Here is a 17,517-nt window from a genome sequence, read left to right as displayed (position 1 = left end):
AGGCAGCAAGCATCTCAGCCCCCTTCCCGCCGGCCCTCGCGCCCCCGGGGAAGGAAAGCCACGCGCCCTTCGCCGCCCCCATCCCCCCCGCAGTGCACGTGCGCTCCAGGGACAACAGCAGGCGAGGCCTGGGCGCGCCCCCGCCGCCCTCGGCCGCGCGCGCGCTCCGCCCGCCCTTCTCGCGCGTGCTCGTGCCCGCGGCGGCGGCGGCGCGCCTCTTCTCCCCGCTGCGGGCGTCGCGGGTGCAGGAGGAGGCGGAGCGGAGGAGGAGGAGGCTGGGCCGGCGGCGGGCTCTGGCTGGGCGCGCGCCGGCGAGCGGGGCGGGGGCGGCCCGAAGGCGTCGGGGTGGGGGTCTCGGGCACCGCAGGACCGCGTCCCCGGGGCCGACTCCGCCGGGGGAGGGCGAGCGCGGTGCGTGTCGGAGGTGGGGACTCTGAGGCCGCGGCCCGGAGCCCGGCGTCCCCGCCCCCGAGCCTGACGGGGCGGCGAGGCGGGATGAGGCGCTGGCGCGGGGGGCGCCCGGCCGAGCCCCCGCGGCTGCCTTCGGCGGCCAGGCGCTAGGCTCGGCGGCGCGGGCAGTGCTCAGCGGCGGCGGCGAGGAGGAGGAGGAGGGCGTCGGGCCCGGCGCCCGCGGAGGGCAGACACGGAGCGGCGAGCGGGGCGCAGCGACGCCGCGGCGGCGCGGCGGAGCCGCGGGGCTCGGTAAGGCGGGGGCCGCGGGAGGGCCGGGGGCTCCGGTGACGTGGGCAGGCGCCGCAGGGAAGGCTGCGGGGGCCTTGCTTTCCTTTTTAGAAGAAATTCTTTTTAAAGTAAAGGTTCCGGATCGAATGTTCTTAGGAGATCATCTCGGGTTTCCCCCGTACCACCCCCCCCCCCCCCGCGCCGGACTCATTTCTCCAGCCTCCCGGGGTGGACCGCGCTCCGGGCCGACAGCCTCCAGCGCTCGCATCTCCAGTTTCCCCACGGCCTGGGCGGACCAGGGGTTCAGACGGATTTCTGGCCTGCTGCAGTGCTTCGCGCCTGAGGCTCAAGTCGGGCAAGAGCCGTGACTCCCAGGGAATGGCCGAGTGGGGGCTCTGGGGACACGGGCGCTCCCAGAGGAGCCGCCGCTCGAGCGTTTCCCTCCGCTGCCCACGGGCGACCTCGCGGTGGCCGCCCCCTGGTGAGCGTGGGGCTGACTGGGCGAGCCGTCTCTGCTCGCCGGGACTCCCTTGGAGTTTTCCCTCTCATCTTTCTAATTGGCTGAAGTTGCCGCTATATATTGGACGATACCGGTGACTTTAGTGCCCCCCCGCCTCCCTCCGCCCTGAACTCAGCCGCCACCCCCGTATCGTGCCTTTCTCATTTTGTTGACTTGAGTAAATATTTATGTTAAAGATTTTCGCAAAGAGATCACAAGAACCTGAGAGGAAGTCAAACCTGATTTCGTAGCTTTAGTCTACTTCTGGACCCTTTATAGCTTCACCTTCTGTTGCTGAAGCTTAAAGAAGGTGGAGGGAAGAAGACTCACAGCGGGATGCTTGGGATGCAGTTTAATAGTTATCTTTTAGGAAATGGAATTTGGATAATTATAATTTTGATCTGCATGCAGAATTGCAATCTGCTTTTAAAGTGCTTCGGGCACTGCATGATGCTACATGGGTAGCTGGCAGCTGGGCCACATTGCATTGTTGTCAGCATCTCTTTTATTTTCCATTCTTTCAGAGTTTTATTTGGCACAGATTTAGACCTTTTAACTCAGTCTGAATGGAAATAACTTCTGATACACTGGTTGCTTTTGTAAACATTGTCTATATTCATATTTCTGTTGGAAGAAGGAAGAGCATATGGTACTAAAATACAGTGGCTATGAGAGTTCAGAAAATGTGCTAGTTTGATTCAGTAATAGGAGTTGTAATACTTTTGGGTAGTGATGGTTATGATTCATTACTGTATTTTTCCTTATTGGGTAACTTGAAGTCCAGCTCGGAATCTTGATATTTGCTCCTTGGACTTGAGAGTGAAGGAAATAGAAGCTTAATTGCTGCTTCCACATGACCTCAAAGTTTTTCAAGTGCTCATTGGTATAAATCCTTTTTAATAGGGCTATTCGTGAAGATGAGGGATTATGGTGTTCTGATTTCCATTTTCAGGAAATCTGGAGTCTACTCCATTCCTAAAATTGGATATTTGGTTATGCTTTATAGAACAAGTCTCTAGAATGGTGTGAGTTTGGAATGGTGCTCAAACCAGTCGTACCATCTCCCTATAGCTGTCCATGGAATAAAGCAGCACTTTGGACAGAGACTTGTCCAGCCATAGCTGGTGTGGAGGCCCAGTTTACTGCATGGTGGTGCACGTTGAGGTGGGCGATAAAGTGTAAGTGGGCCAGAGAGGAAATGTTAGTTGGAAGAACCTTCCCTGGTTATATAACTGTTTTGTTTTCTAGGGAGTGACTAGGAGGCAGCCAGGCAGGTTCAGCTGTCATTAGAGTCTTTGATGTTGGTTTAAATTCCAGTAGTTCTGTTTCTTTTATTTTCTTTTCCCAACCCCCACATCATATTCCAGTCATCAGCTGGGTGAGACTTTAATGGCAATACATTCGTCTCCACCTCCCATTCTCTTTCTCTTATTTTCTCTTTAGATGTCTTATTCAGTAATGTTTTCCCTTTCCAAGCTGGGCCAGGGTGTATTGTCTGCACAGTATATATAGATTCACTGTTGACTGTAAATGCATTTAACAAATGTCAAGGAGTAACACCTGTTTTCTTCAGAAGACTGTGGTAGCAGAAGAAAAATAGAACAAAATGAACTAAGCATTGTATTTTAGAGATTGTGTTATGTTGTATTTATAGATAATGGCTAATGTTCTTGAGAGTTTTTAGGGTTTAACCTGTTAATGTGAAATCTGATGTCCATGGAAATAGTTAAGAGAGGAGGACTTGAAACCAGGTCATGGTTGCAGTTCTGCCATTTAGTAGCTGTGTGGCATGGTTCCCTCTTTGGGCAACTTATTTACATTTCTGAGCTTGTTTTCCTTATGTACAAAACAGAGATGAGAAGGCTTGCATTGTCTTTCTTAACTGAGTTCTGAAGGATGAGATGAGAGAAAGAATATGCAAATGCTTTGTAAAATTTTTTATACATGTAAGTTATTACTGGTATTATATATGCATTTAGATTAAATTGTTTTTTTAACATCAATTTTTTAAAATGCACATAAGGATGAGAATGTGTTAGATCTCTTACACTTCCAGTTTTTTTCATACTTTGAAAATTTTGTGATTCTTTCTCAGGAAATCCATATGTAGTACCTATAGTTTTGGATCCTTTTCTTTCTTTTTTTTAAAGATTTTATTTATTTATTTGATGGAGAGAGAGCACGTGCACAAGCGGGGGAGTGGCAGATAGAGGGAGAGGGAGAAGCAGGCTCTCCACCTGAGCAGAGAGCCCGTCTCTGTCGGGCTTGATCCCAGAACTCTGGGATCATGACCTGAGCTGAAGGCAGACACCCAACCGACTGAGCCACCGAGGTGCCCCTATAGTTTTGGATTCTTTGGAATTTTTGATTATTCTGGGACAGATGTCAAGCTTATTGAGACTTTGAGCTTCTTTAAAGTATCATTTCAAAATATCAAAGGAGGGGCTCCTGGGTGGCTCAGTCGGTTAGGCGCCTGGCTCTTAATTTTGGCTCAGGCATGATCTCGGGGTCCTAGGATCCAGTCCTCTGTTGGGCTCTGCGGGGAGTCTGCTTGAGGATTCTTTTTCTCTTTCTCTCTCCGTCTCTTCCTTTCCCTCTCCATCTCTCCCTCCCCCTCCTCCTGCTAGCACTCTTGTCTCTCTAAAATAAATAAATAAATCTTAAAAAAAAAGGCCCTTTTTGTCAAAGGAAGTTACAAGTTAGGATTTGTGAAAAGAAGTGTTTAGTTAAAAAATATTTTATATTTGTCTGCATTATTTAGTGTAGAAGTTGGCAGAATTCACTCTGTAGGCACATGTGGCCCTCAGCTTGTTTTTTTGTATGGCCTGTGAACTAAGAGTGATTTTTTTTTTTTAAAGATTTTATTTATTTATTTGAGAGAGAGAGAGAATGAGAGAGAAAGAGATCGTGAGCAGGGGGGAAGGGTAGAGGGAGAAGCAGACTTCCTGCTGAGCAGGGAGCCTGATGTGGGACTCCATCCCAGGACCCTGGGATCATGACCTGAGCTGAAGGCAGACCCTTAACGGACTGAACCAGCCAGGCGCCCTCAAACTAAGAATGATTTAAAAATTTTATTTTATTTTTTTAACAAACAATAAATTTATTGAGTGCCTATGATTTAAAAATTTTAAATGAAAAAAATCAAAGAAGATTATTTCATAGCATGTACAAGTTATGAAATTCAAATATCAGTGTCCATAAATAAAGTTTTACTGGAACACAGTCATGCTCGTTTGTTTGTGTATTGTCTGTGGCTACACTGGCAGTACAACAGCAGAGTTCTTGCCACAGAGACCTTATGGCATCAAAGCCTAAAATATTCATGATCTGGCCCTTTACAGAAAAAAGTTTGGCAACCCCTGATTTAGGACTTAAAATCTTTTGCTTTACTTGGCACAAGCTTATTTCCAATCAGAGCATTATAGGGGTTAAGACCCCTGGAAAGATGCTCACTTCTGCTTTGGAGCCACATAGACTTATGTTCGTATGCCATCTGTGGTATTTACAAACTTTGATCGTGGACAAACTAATTAACATCTTGGTGTCTCAGGTACCTCCTTGATTGAGAATAACAATAGAATCTGTCTTAGAAGTTGTAGTGATGATTAAATGAAATGATACTTGTCAATGCTTAACACAGTATAAGCATGTAGTAAGCACTCAGTGAGTCACAGGTGATGATTATAATGGTGATGATTAAATATGCCTAAAATATTGTAGGTCACCTTTGCCCCTATATTACAGAGTTGTTTTCTGAGTGGTATGCTACTTGTACCGAATTTTCTCCTTTACTGAAACCATTAGTTAACAACTGATAATTGGAATAACTTGAGAAATTTCCCGTAAATTATACTGTATTTTTATTAATCACTTGCTTATTTAGATGGTTAAATGGTTGGAAAGAAATTTCTGCTCTATTTTTTGGAGATCCTGGCTCTTAACCATTCTCTGGTACTGTTCTATGTTTGCAAACAATTTAAATACCACTTCTAATTTGGTACTGGTTTTTTTTTTTAACTCCCCCCACTTTTTTTAAAGAAAGATATGTGAGAAAAACCTATTTTAATGAGGCCAGGGTGTTAGATAACTTTCCTTACATGTGTATGACACTCTAAGTTTCCCTTATGATTTGCATTAGCATCTCTATAACATCTTCAGAGTTGAAATAATAAAACAATATTTTTTTCTAAAGGTAGACCTAGTTTACTGTCTAGAGGCTTTGATACTAAGCTGCTTTTTAAAGTATTTGGTTTAAATTATCTTACAACTGAGAAATTGGATGTGCTTCTCAACTTCAAGTGCTGGTTTATTTAACATGAATACCAAATTAAGAGTGAGCAAATAAAGGTCATTGTTCTAAGGGAGTTAAACAAAACAGAATTGGGGTCATTGTGGCTCTTGCATTCCTGCAAATCGAGCAGTTTCTGCCTTGGATGATGCTTAAGTGCAGTTGGATGATCCAAGGGAGACGAGGGAGGACATTAATGTTCCCACACTGTCCTTGGTAGAACAGGGGGATAGAAGCAGAAGGGCCCTTCCATAGCGCAGCAGTATCTGGAAAACTGAAGTGCAGGCTTCTAATTGTAGCACCTAAAAAAAAGTAGAAGCCTAAAGAAGACCCAGTGTCATGAGGAGACAATATTTTCTCTTGAGGTTAAAACAAACAAAAAAACCAACCAGAGGTTGTCTAGAGACATGAAGTTTGAGAGTGAATATTCCCCAAGAAAGTAAAATGAGGAGATTTGGTAAAATAGATGTTTACAGTTTCACAGTATACCTGGACAAGGGGGTCTTCCCTGGTATTGAAAGGAGATTGTGTTAGGTCAGGTTAAAAGGAAATGAGAAATGAGGTGTTTGGTTTAATTTCTCATAACAAATATATGAACCAGAATGCTAAGAGTGGAAGTAGAATTCTGGTTTTCAGAGAGATACTATTATTTGGCTTATATCCATTTACTACCTTATTTTATACTATGGGTTATAATGTACAGTAGTATTGGAGGTTGCAGAGATGGAAAGCATCGAGAGGAAAAGCATGCATGACCTATGTATTATGAAGTGTTACGGTATGTTTACATTATCTCTATTAGAAAAAAAAAACCCACCCTACTCTGGGTAAGAATTCTAAAGTAGGTATTCCATTTCTCTTATCTTTAAATAGTAAAATCTTTATTATCTGGGGTTCAGTCTTGAATCTTGGGTAAGGCTTGATCTTGACTTCATTGTTTTTATTGCCTTGTGTGTGGGATGGAGAACCTGACAGTCCTTCCTGGTTGTTTTATATCCAGTGGCCTTCCCAGATTCAGTAACAATGCTGGCTCCAGTAGGATGAGGGAAACCAAATCTCTTTTATCAGTGAACTGAAAAGTATCCATTGAGTACATACTATGTATTTTGCACCATGCTAGTTGCAGTGGAGAACAGATATTTAAAAAGGTGGCATTGAGTCACTACTCTCAGGAAGTGTTCATTTCATTGGGAAGATAACTCTATTATGAAAAAGAATATTATAAAAGAGTAGGCAAAAGGACAGGGGGATTATCCTTGATGTGGCAGTTTGAGGACTTGGGATGTACTTTTGGAGAGGATACTTTGTGGCCTTGAACTTTGGTAAAATGAGCCTAGTAGACTCCCTTCAGCTCTGAGATTGGGTCATACTTTCTTTGACAGAGCTGCAGCTATCTGAATCAGCTGTCAGGAGACAACCCTGTGAACTGTTCAGTCCAGGCCAGGTTTTTCCACTCATTCTGTGTAATAGCTTGGTTTACCAGAAGCTGGGAAAGGGTTACTTAAATTTCCTGGAAGTGCATTCAAGGGTCAACCTTTCTCATGAAAAGTCAAGCATTTGAGAAGTGGCAAGACACAAGTGTCTCTACTTCTGAGGCAGTAAATTTGTGTCTTGGATCTCATTCATTTTTGCTTTCTTAAGGCCTTCACTTCTGCAAAATTTTCTTCTGTAAATTATTTTCTTATTGGATCATCTCTTTGTGTATGCTGACATGCTTTATATTACTTGGAGCAGTGATGATTAATCATTCACCAAGTGACATTCTCTGCACCTTCCTTTCAGTAATAGAACCCTCAGGTTTTATCTGGGCACATGGCTGCCCAACTATACTACATTTTCTTGACCTTCTCTTAGAGCGAGGTGTGGGAATGTGATGAAATTTCGGCTAAATGGATGTGACCGGAACTGATGTGTGTGATCTGGGTCATGGCTTTAGAAAAGAAGCTAGTTGCTTTCTATTCCTTTTCTCTCCCTTTGGCTGAGGATGGTGTAATCCTGGTGCACGTTGTTCAACCTTACCAGTGAGAGCAACTGGCAAGTGGGAGAAGGATCAGTAAGATGGATCCTTGGATGATCTTGTGGAGCAGAGCCACCTACTAGCAATGAACTGCTGATTTATCTTCAGATAGTTAAGTGAGAGAGGAATAAAATTCTATCTTGTTTGAACCACTGATATCTTAACTGAATGAATAATTTCTCTTAAACCACCTTTTTCTCTACCTTAATGATTTCCTTTGGCTGTTGACCAATTTCTTTGATCCCTATGCAGTAGCAGTTGTTTATATTTGCCATGTCCTCTTCCTCACCACTCATTCTCTTCTTTAGCTTGATCCGTTTGAGCTCTTGTTCCAGCACTCCACTGAACTTGGTTTTTCCCTCAGTTTTATTGAGAAATAATTGACATCACTGTATAAGTTTAAGCTTAAACATATAGCATGATGTTTTGATTTATGTATGCTGTGAAATGATTGCCATAAGAGGTTCAGCTAATATTCATCTTCTCTTATAGATACAATAAAAAGAAAAGAAGAAAAGTTCTCCTTATAAGGAGAATTCTTAAGAATTACTATCTTAACACCTTTCCTATATATCCAGTGTTAGCTATCTTCATCATGTTATACATGACATCCCTAGTATTATTTATCTTATAACTGGAAGTTAGTACCTTTTGACCACCTTCCTCCAATTTCCCCTTCTCCCTGTTCCCACCTCTGGTAACCAAAAGTCTTCTCTCTTTTTCTGTGAGTTTGGGGTTTTTAAATATAATTTAATTTTTTCTAAGATTTTTGCATGTAATTGAGATCATAGAGTATTTGTCTTTCCTTGTCTGACTTATTTCACTTAGCATGATGCCTTCGAGGTCCATTCATGTTGTTGCCACTGTTAGGCCCATGCATGTTGTTGTTTAATGGCTGAATAATACTGCATTGTTTATATACCACAGCTTTTTTATCCATTCATCTATTGATGGACACTTAAGTTGTTTCCATGTCTTAGCTATTGTAAATAATGCTGCAATGAATGTGGGGGGTGCAGATATCTTTTCCAGCCAGGGTTTTTGTTACCTTTGGATCTGTTCCCAGAAGTGGAATTGCTGGATCATATGATCCAGCATATGGTAGTGCTATTTTTATTTTTTTGAGGATCCTCATACTGGTTTTCATAATGGCTGTACTATTAGTCCCACCAAGAGTGCACAAGGATTCCCTTTTCTCCACATCCATGCCAGCATTCGTTATGTCTTGTCTTTTTGATGGTGGCCATTCGAACAGGTGTGAGGTGAGATTTCATGTGTGTGGTTTTAATTGGCATTTCCCTAATGACTACTGATTTTGAACATCCGTTCATGTACTTGTTGGCCTTTTGTATATCTTCTTTGGAGAAATGTCTGTTGAGGGACTTTTCCCATTTTTTAACTGGGTTGGTTGGTTATTCATTCATTCGTTCATTTATTTGCTATTGAGTTTTAGGAGTTCTTTATATGTTTTGGGTATTATCTCCTTATCAGACACATGGTTTGTAAATACATTTTTCCATTCTGTACATTGTCTTCACTTTGATGGTTTCTTTTGCTGTGCAGCTTTTTTTTGGTTGTTGTAGTCCCACTTGTTTATTTTTGATTTTGTTGCTTGTGTTTTAGGTGACTATGATGCTATAGCTTTATAGTATATCTTGAAATCAGGAAGTGTGATGCCTCCTTTTTTGTTCTTCTTTTGTAGCATTTCTTTGGCTTTTTGGGATCTTTTATGGTTTTGTGTAGATTTCAGGAATGTTTTGTCTACTATTGTAAAACATGCTTTTGGAATCTTGATAGGGATTGTATCGTAACTAAAAATGGCTTTTGGTAGTATTGATATTTTAAGTCTTAATTCTTCCAGTCCGTGGACATGGGCTACCTTCCCATTTATTTGTGTCTTTGATTTCTTTCATCAAAGTCATGTAGTTTTCAGTGTAGAGATCTTTCACCTTCTTAAATTTATGTGTAAATATTTTATTGTTTTTCAATTAGCAATAATCGCACCTCGGGTAAACCTCATTGGGTACAATACTGCAACTGTGTAAAGCTTATTTTCTTGGTTTTGATGTTATTGTAAGTGGATTTGATTTCTTTATTTCTCTGTCAGAGGTTTTGTTGTTAATGTATAGAAACACACTGATTTTTGTATAATGATTTTGTATCCTGCAACTTTACTGAATTCATTGATTGGATCTAACAGTTTTTGATTAAGTCTTTAGGATTTTCTGAATATAAAATCATGTCATCTGCTGATAGAGAGAACTTTACTTCTTCCTTTCTAATTCTGATACCTTGTTTTCTTTTTCTTGACTGGTTGCTCTAGCTAGGACTTCCTGTACTGTGTTGAATAGGAGTGGTGAGAGTGGACACCCTTGTCTTGTTCCTGATCTTAGAGAAAAAGCTTTCATCCTTCCACTATTGAGTATGATGTTAACTATGGGCTTGTCATAATATATAGCCTTTATTATGTTGAGATATGCTCCTTCTATGCCTAATTTCTGAAGAGTTTTTATCATGAATGGATGTTGAATTTTGTCATTTTTTTGTGTCTATTAAGATGATCATATTCTTTTTTTTCATTCTTTTAATGTGATGTATCCCATTGATTGATTTGTGTATGTGGAACCATCTTTGCATCCCAGGGATGAATCCCAATTTATCATTGTGAATGATCCTTTTAATGTGCTGCTGAATTCAGTTGGCTGGCATTATATTAAGAATTTTTGCATCTATATTCATCCAGGGATATTGGCCTATAGTTTTCTAATAGTGCCCTTTTCTGTTTTTGGTATCAGGATAATGCCGACCTTGTAAAATGAGTTTGGGAGTGTTCTTTCTCTTCAGTTTTTTGGAAGAGTTTGAGAAGGATTGGTGTTAATTCTTCTTTAAATATTTGGTAAAATTCACCAGTAAAGCCATTTGCTTCTGGGCCTTTCTTTGTCAGGAGATTTTTGATTCAGTCTTACTAGTAATTGGTCTGGTTCAGATTTTCTAACTCAGGCTTGGTAAACTGTATATTTCTAAGAATTTTTCCATTTCTTCTAAGTTGTTTGTTCAGTTTGTTGCTATATAATTGTTCATATGTTCGGTTTGTTGCTATATAATTGTTCATATGTTCGGTTTGTTGCTATATAATTGTTCATATGAAATTGTTTTTAATCAAGGCTGCAGTGACCTGTCTTGCCAAAGCCAGTGATCAGTTCAGTTTCTACATATTATTGACTTATCACTCACCAGCATTTCACATTGGTCGACTAACTTCCTTTGACCTCCTTGCTACTCATTCTTGGTGTCTTTTTGCCAGCTTATCTCTCTCTACTGCCCTAAAATTTGGAGTGTCCCTGGGCTCTCCTCGGGTGATTTTATCCATTTTCATGGTTTCAAATACCACTTATGTGCTGATGAGGCTGAAATTCCCATCTCTAGTACTGATTTTTCTTCTCTTGAGCTCAAGGTTCCTCTAACTCCATTCTTCCCCTTGGAAGTCTAATAGATACCTCAAATGTAACATGAACAAAGCAGAACTATGCATTATTCTTTTTTTCATTTACTCCTTTCACCACCTCTCCCAAGTCTTTGCTATCTCAAGAAGTGGCACCACCATTTGCCTAGTGGTGCAGGCCCATGGAGTCATCCTCCATTTTTTCTCTTCTCATCTCATGTTAAGTCCTGGCAGCTCCACCCTCAGAGTACTAGACCTGACTACATCTCAGTTTTTTCACTGTTAAAAACTGAGGCAGTAGCCCTTCTCCTCTGGAAAACTGGCAGCAGACTTCTCTGCCTCTTCTTTTGTTTCTGTCCTACTCACTACCCCATACACAGGAGCCAGAAGTAATGTTAAGTGTGAATCCGATCATATCACCTCCTTACTGACTTTCTAATACACTTAACACTAAAACTAAAGCTCAAAATTTTATCATGGAAACAAAACCTCCATCATGGCATTTATGAAACCCTATATCAGTGGTTCTCAACTGGGGAAGATTTTGCCCTTAGGGGACATTTGGCAGTGTCTGGAGACATTTTTGATTGTCAGACTCAGGGTGAGGTGGTGGGGGCAGTGTGTTACTAGCATCTAGTGGGTAGAGGCCAGGGATGCTGCTGAACATCCTAGAGTGGACAGGACAGCCCCCACCAACAAAGCATAATGTGGTGCAAAATGTCTGTAGTGCATGATCTGGCTCCTAGCTTTCTCTTCAACCTTATCTTCCTTTATTCTTTTCTTTGTTCACTGGGCTGTAGTCACAATGGTGTTCTTCTTATTCCTCCTTTTTTTTTTTTTCTTAGTAGACTTTATTTTTCAGAGCAGTTTTAGGTTCATAGCAAAATTGAGTGGAAGGTGCAGAGATTTCTCATAAACTGCCTGCCTCCACAGAGGCCCAGCCTCCCTTATTATCAATATCCCCTGCCAGAATAGACTTTTTAATTTATAATCCCCTTCTCCACAAGGTATTTGAGGCACAGAGGCTCTTGTCTAGATACATACTGTATCCCTAACATTTTTACTTAATAAAGGTTTGTTGATGACAGAGGGGCCTGAGTCCATCCTGGGAATGGAAGACAAGGTTTTCAGTGATAATGATAGGTCAGAGGATCCAACTGGGAACAATAGGGAAGGTTATGATTTTCTGGAGGATGGGGGGAAAAATCCCTGAGGCAAGTATGCTTTAGCCTTTGTTTTGTAGTTAATTTTGTAGAATAGAGGAATTTACCTCCATTTTTGTGAGGAGGCACATGACAAGAGTAAGCTGACAGCAGGAACTTTTTAAGAAAGAAAGGTTATCTCAGGTTAAGCTTTCATTTCACCTTGTGTTTCATATCAGTTAACTGCATGATCGTAAAGCTGCATGTTCAGAAGATCATTGAATATTGAAATTATGTCAACTTCTAGGGAATACGTGGTCTTAGCTTTCTCCAAAATCAGAATTCCTTCTACATTATCCTTGGAAGATAATTGTCTGCCCTCTACTTCTGTATTTGCAATGCCTGATGTTGCAAACTGTAACTCAGTTATATGACGGCCCAGCTCCTTTTAAAAAGAGTTCTTATCATTTAAAAATTATTCATTATATTAAAGTGGAATGTACTTCCCTGCACTTCCAATACAACACAGATCTGCTTTATTTTTCACATGGTGGCTTTTTATCTGTCATGTGAAAAATAGCAGGTTCTTCTATTTTCCCACCAGCCTTTTCTCTTTCTAGGCTAAATGTACTCCTTTTCTTCAATTTTTCCTCATATGACAAGGAATTTTAGGTCCTTTCCCTGGCCCATCCCTAACATTTTTGGGACTCAGGTCAGGAATCCAAATTAAAGTCCATATGCCATATGTCTAAAAACGTACAAGTTACAAATCAAACTTACTGATAAAGATGTTCCATTGCCTACCTTTATAAATAAAACTTCATAATGACCTAAAATCAGAGTCAAAGGGGGAATTCACAGACTCTGTGTTTCACGCCAGAACATACTGAAGTGCAAAGAGCCAGCCTCCAACCTGACATCCCCTTCTCACTCCAGGTTCCTTGTATGAGGGACTTTGTCCTTGCACATAGGGGGACACGCGTCCCCACATACCTTTCACACAGCAACTTTTTTAAAAAAGCTTATTTATTTATTTTAGTAATCTCTACATCTAATGTGGGCTCGAACTCACGACCTCAAGATCAAGAGTTGCATGCTTTCCCGACTGTGCCAGCCAGGGCCCCTGCACAGCAACTTTTTGACCATCCCTTGGGCGTAGGGCTGTAAATACTGATGGTAGAATCATCTACCCTTGGGAGGATCAGCTCAGGGAAGAGGCCTGAGCAGACCTGTAAATAGGGGGTTCTGGGGTCCTGGGTAAGAGGAGGGCTGGGGTGTGTAGGCTGCAGTTCTGTACCCTTTTAGGCCCTGAGAACAACTGGCCCCATGGTCAAGGGTGTGGCCACCGAGAGGCCAGTGCATGGCCTTCCAAGGATCCAGGACCAGGATGGGGGTTCCATTTGCCTGGGTCCAAGGTAGTACTTTTCTATCACAGTCAGACTTTGGTCTTCACTCTGTTTGCCACAGCTGGTTATTGTAGAAAGTGTTACATTCCCTCTTACAGTGCTCCACATTAGACATGTTGTTTTAATTAGAGCTTCTTAACCAGTGTGCCAGATGATGCTTTGAATGTGTTACAGATGGGCCAGACAGACTGATTTCCTGAGTCCTCAGAGAGGACGGTCAGTGACAGAGTGGTAAGAGCTTTGGGGCTGATCATGGTTGGCTGCCACCAGCATGGCTCATTTACTTAGTGTGTCTGTACCAGTACTATCATTTTCTATATGTGTCGTAAGTGAAAAAGATTGGGAAACCCTGCTCTAGACTGATGTACGGTCACTATGCAGGTCTCACGGTATAAAGTGTTTTGCATACAGTTTTAATAGCATTTCTTATCACATCGTTTGGTTTGCCTGACAGTGTTGGAGGTGTCAAAGTAGGTTTGTGCCCTTCTTATTAATGAGGATATAAGTAGGATATAGATGTAGGTTAAGTGGCTTAATGTAGCTACATATTCTCAATCAAGTAGGGCAGTTGAAACTAGAACTCCATTCTTCTGACTCTTATTTTGGTATATTCTTGCTACTAACCCAAATTGGCTTTCATGTATTTTTTTTGGACAGCCTATCACTTCTGGTTTATTTAGGGCATGAGGGCAATTACATTTTTGTGGAGTTTTTCTGTCCCAACTTCTGTAATGTCATCTGCCTTTGTTGATATTTTTTAAACTAAAGACTCGGTTTTACATTTAATCCCTATTAAAAGGTTTTTCTTTTCTCTCTCTCTTTTTTTTTTTTTTTGCTGTTTAATTGATCCATCGTTTTGAAACTTGATTCTCTGTATTATTCATTTGGATAGCTCTTGTCCCTAAATGGGCATCATATTTATACTTAACTCTTGAATGACATGGGTTTGAATGGCACAGGTCCACTTACATGCAGATTTTTAAAAATAAATACAGTACAGTATTGTAAATACATTTTAAGATTTTCTTAATATTTTTTTGTCTAGCTTTATTGGAAGAATACAGTGTATAATGCATACACATATATATGTTAATTGGCTATGTTATTGGTAAGGCTTCTGGTCAGTAGTAGGCCATTGGCAGTTAAGTTTTTGGGGAGTCAAAAGTTCTATCCAACTGTGCAGGGGTTGCGCCCTTAACTTCTGCATTGCTCAAGGGTCAGCAGTGATGTTTGTTCACAATGGTTACCTCTGAGTTGTTATAAAAGGTTAAGTTACATTAAGGCAGGAGAATGTACAATATATTTTAGAAATATTTTTTTCATAAAGCAGTTATGATAAAAAAGTTCTAGCACTTAAAGCTAAATTTATTACACTTTTTATTTAGTGTCCGTTCTGAATTGATCTTTACAAATGTTATTTTATTTAAACCTTAGAAAAATGTCATTTGCTCAGGTTATCCAAGTAAATGGTGGATTGATTCAGAATTCAAATCTAGGTGGTTTGAACTCAAAATTTTCCTCAGTGTTACTCTTTTAAGTATTGTGAAATGACTTCTAAACATTTAACTTGGGCTGGGAAAGGGAGGTTTTCCAGATTTATATTTTTTTTCAAAGATTTAATTTTTTAAGTAATCTCACTATCCAGTGTGGAGCTTGAACTTACAACCCTGAGATCAAGTCACATGTATGGGGAGGCAGGCGCTCCCCAGATTTATATTCTTACATTTAGAATAACTAACTCTCTAATGTCCCTCATGCACGTTCCTTACTCCCCCCGAGAATTATCTGGTCTAAACGTCAGTGGTGCTGAGGTTAAGAAACGCTGTTCTAAGGGTTGTAAGTAGTCAGAGTTTTCCTTTGGGTGTGTGGGTGCTCTTGTGTTTAGCTGACTGTCACAGTGATAGGTATCAGAGTGTCTGAATGATGCGGGACTCCTTGTGCCTCCATAGTCCGTATTCTTAATTTGTCTGCCTCCCTACTTGGGAGCAAGTGGTCAGTGAGAGGAGAACATGATGTTTACCCATTTCAATTCTATGTATCTTCTAGAGAATCCGGGTTTAATCCTAAAGGCTTTCTGAGTGGTCAAGATTGGGCTTATTATGTTTAAATGCTTATTTTTTTTAAATTTTTTATTGTTATGTTAATCACCATATATTACATCATTATAATGTAGTGTTCCATGATTCATTGTTTGTGCATAACACCCAGTGTTCCATGCAGTATGTGCCCTCTTTAATACCCATCACCAGGCTAACCCATCCCCTACCCTCCTCCCCTCTAGAACCCTCAGTTTGTTTTTCAGAGTCCATCGTCTCTCATGGTTCGTCTCCCCCTCTGACTTACTCCCCTTCATTCTTCCCCTCCTGCTATCTTCTTTTTCTTTTTTCTTAACATATGTTGCATTATTTGTTTCAGAAGTACGGATCTGTGATTCAACAGTCTTGCACAATTCACATAAATGCTTATTTTTATTAGAACTTTTGATGGGGGGAAAAAAACTTGTGAAGCATAAACAACTAAGCTTGGCTTTCGTGCAACAACTTGCTAGCTAAGATAATCTCTATGAGGAGTTGTATTTGTTGGTTAAAGCACAGATTTGAAGGAATGGTTGCTTAGCATTCTAATATAAGTTCTGTCTCTTTTCTCTTGTTCTTGAGTTTCAAGGTATGACCAGAATGTCATGGTAGCACTTTTCTGAATTTCTTCACAGTAGCTTTCCCAGACTTAGATTTTGTGTTCCTTTGATCTAGATTGCCACACCCACCTCCTTAAACTTAAGTTTCATTGTGTCACTAACTAACCAAGAATTACAGGTTCCCTAGTCCTACTATACTTATTAAATTCTCTGGCTTGTTTTTCAGGGAAATCTTCTTTATAATCCTCACTTCAGGATTTGGCTTCTCTAAGTGCTAAATATCTGTCTTATTAATATTATCAACTGCCAACATTATTTAATTATTATTGAAATGCCAGGAACTATTCTTAAGCCCCTTGCATCTGTTATCAGCTTAATCATCACAGTTGCCCCATGAAGTAGTTACTCATACTAATTTTTTTTATTGTGGTAAAATTTACTAACAAAATTTGCCATCTTAACCATTTTTAGGTGTATAGTTCAGTAGTGTTAAGTATATTTGCATTGGTGCGCAACAGATCTCCAGAGCTTTTACATCTTACAAAACTAACACTCATTAGTGTTAAATTAAACATTAAACAGCAGCTCCTCACTTTTCCCTCCCCAGAGCCCCTGGTAACCTTCATTCTTTCCGTTTCTATGAATTTGACTACTTTAGATGCCTCATATCAGTGGAATCATACAGTGTTTTTTTTTTTTGTGACAGACTTATTTCCTTTAGCATAATGTCCTCAAGGTTCATCCATGTTGTACCACGTGATTTCCTTTCTTTTTAAGGCTGAATAATATTACATTGTATGTATCTACCACATTTTGTTTATCCATTCATTCATTGATGGACACTTGGATTGCTTCCACCTCTTGGTTATTGTGAATAGTGCTGCTGTGAGCATGAATGTGCAAGTATCTCTGAGATAGTACTTTCAATTCTTTTAGATATATACCCAGAAGTAGAATTGCTGGTTCATATAGTAATTCTGTTTCTAATTTTTTGAGGAACTGCCATACTGCCATACTGTTTTCCACGGTAGCTTTGCTGTTTTACATTCCTACCAGCAGTGCACAGGGGTTCCAATTTTTCCCACATCTTCATCAACCTTGTTATTTTCTATTATTTTATTTTTTATCTTTTTCTTGTAGCCATCCTGCTGGATGTGAAGTGATATCTCATTGCGGTTTTGATTTGCATTTGCCTGATTTTTTATATGCTTGTTGCCCATTTGAATATCAGTTTTGAAGAAATGTCTGTTCAGGTCCTTTGCCTACTTATTTGTTTATTTATTTTTAATTAAAAAAATTTTTTTATAACTTTCATTTTTTTCCAAAGATTTTATTTATTTATTCATGAGAGAGAGAGAGAGAGGCAGAGGGAGAAGCAGGCTTCCAGGGAGCAGGGAGCCTGATGCG

General features: G+C 40.6%; 1 protein-coding gene and 1 pseudogene across 3 annotated transcripts in view; one reads left to right on the top strand and one right to left on the bottom strand.

Annotated features, from left to right (window-relative positions):
* Positions 1-259: 259 nt before the first annotated feature.
* ARHGAP32 (Rho GTPase activating protein 32) overlaps positions 260-17,517 on the top strand; it is a 311,991-nt gene continuing 294,733 nt past the window's right edge. For all 3 annotated transcript variants that reach the window (XM_073903977.1, XM_073903975.1, XM_073903974.1), the window contains exon 1: positions 260-702. The gene's annotated coding sequence lies outside the window, so the exon portion shown is untranslated. The remainder of the gene's footprint in view (positions 703-17,517) is intronic.
* Positions 9,422-9,534, bottom strand: LOC112840638 (U4 spliceosomal RNA; annotated as a pseudogene).

Source organism: Callorhinus ursinus, unplaced genomic scaffold (assembly GCF_003265705.2).
Source record: "Callorhinus ursinus isolate GAN/ISIS: 27379988/994484 unplaced genomic scaffold, GSC_fseal_2.0 scaffold19, whole genome shotgun sequence".
NCBI lineage: Eukaryota > Metazoa > Chordata > Mammalia > Carnivora > Otariidae > Callorhinus > Callorhinus ursinus.
The sequence above is the reverse complement of the archived record's forward strand: the minus strand, read 5'-3'. Positions and strand labels throughout refer to the sequence as shown.